The 1,632-nt window shown below is 49.3% G+C and overlaps 1 non-coding gene across 1 annotated transcript; it reads left to right on the top strand.

Annotated features, from left to right (window-relative positions):
- The first annotated feature begins 930 nt into the window (after positions 1-930).
- LOC115031217 (small nucleolar RNA SNORA17) lies at positions 931-1,064 on the top strand. Its single transcript, XR_003836834.1, has one exon. It is a non-coding gene; the product is annotated as a small nucleolar RNA SNORA17 (small nucleolar RNA).
- Positions 1,065-1,632: the final 568 nt, after the last annotated feature.

Below are 1,632 nucleotides of genomic sequence, written 5' to 3' on the forward strand. Positions count from 1 at the left end.
AAATTCAGATGGGAGAATAAGAGACAAAGTAGGCCAAACACATGGATGAGAGGACACATGGGTAAGAGCAGGCAAGTAAGTGTTTAGAGGCAGGTCTCTGGGCTTTCGCCTTTTGCCTATCTTCTGAGCAGAGGCACTGTCCGAGGGTTTCTGTTGCTTTGAAGGGACACCATGACCATGGCAACTCTTATAAAAGAAAACATATCAGTGGAGACTGGCTTACAGATTCAGAGGTTCAGTCTATTATCATCACGGTGAGAAGCATAGCAGCATTCAGGCCAACAAGATGATGGATATGGAGCTGAGAGTTCTACATCTTGAGCCACAAGCAGCAGGAGCCTGTCTGTCACACTGCGCATATCTTGAACATACATAACCTCAAAGCCAGCCTCCACCATGACATAGGTCACACCTTCAACAAGGTCACACTTCTTCAAACAAGGCCATCTCTCCTAACAGCGTGGCTTCCTGTGGGCCAAGCACTCAAACACATGAGTCTATGAGGGCCATTCCTATACAAATCACCACAGACATTGATGGAGCTGTTCCTGGATTATCTCTTCAAGGATGTCTGTACAGAAAACAGTTTAGAAAAAGAGTAATGTCACCCTCCAGGCAATGGCAGGTTACTTCGATGTTTAAGATAATGGATGGCTGTCTCCCTCTGCTTTGAAGGACGGGCAGGCTTGCTAGGTCTGTTAGGATTTCCTAAGCTGGAGTCCCCCTGTGAAAAGTAGACCTCAGCCATTCCAAGGTGCACAGGAGACTTGAAAGCAGGAGTGATGAGCCTGAATGTGAAGCAGACCTGCCTACTATGCAGTGCGCAATAAAGTCCGCTGCTCTAGGGCTGCAAACTTATTCACTATGGAAACCAGGGGGGCAGTTCTTCAGGAAGATCAGAATCCATCTACTTTAAGATCCAACTACACTTCTGCCCCTAGAGCCATTGCAGATATGACTGTTATGTCACATGTACTTCAGTCAGTGGCAGAAAGGAAAAAAGGCCTATATCTACAGAAGCTGTTCTGACCTATGGGCATCTGAATGATTTGTAGCCTAACATTCCCCGAAAAAAAAAGCGAGCCTGAGACCACCACCAGTCTGGCCAGATGGCCTGGACAGGGAGCTAGCCTGAGATGACCACTACTCCAGTGCCAGCCCTGGACAGGCTCCCAGGACAGGAAGCAAGCCAGAGACTAAAAGAACCCCACCTGGGACCATGGGCCCCAGGCAGGAGTGAGCCCAAGACAGATGGCCACTCGGTGGGCCAGTAGAGGAGCAAGTCTGAAATGAGCACCAGATCAGCACCCCGGGGCACAGACAGGGAGCTTGCCTGAAATAAATACCAGTCTCGTGCACTTCAAGCCTTGGGAGTGAGGGAGGGAGTAAATCATGGTCAAGATGACCCCTGCCTGGCACTGTAATGCATGAGTGGGACAGAGCACTCCTGAATTTACCCCAGAGTCCCTGGAGGCCACTAACAGGAGCAAGTAAGTGGTGGAGAAATGGAAGAGAAAAAGAAAGAGAAGGATGTGGGCACAGTGAGGAGAGGCAGAACTGGAAACTCCAGGGTAATGAGAAACAGCCTGATGTGAGTAGTCTTTAGCCCCAGCGAACCAAAATGACAGACTC

This window comes from Mus caroli, unplaced genomic scaffold, assembly GCF_978045245.1.
Source record: "Mus caroli unplaced genomic scaffold, Mus_caroli_1 scaffold_4, whole genome shotgun sequence".
Taxonomy (NCBI): domain Eukaryota; kingdom Metazoa; phylum Chordata; class Mammalia; order Rodentia; family Muridae; genus Mus; species Mus caroli.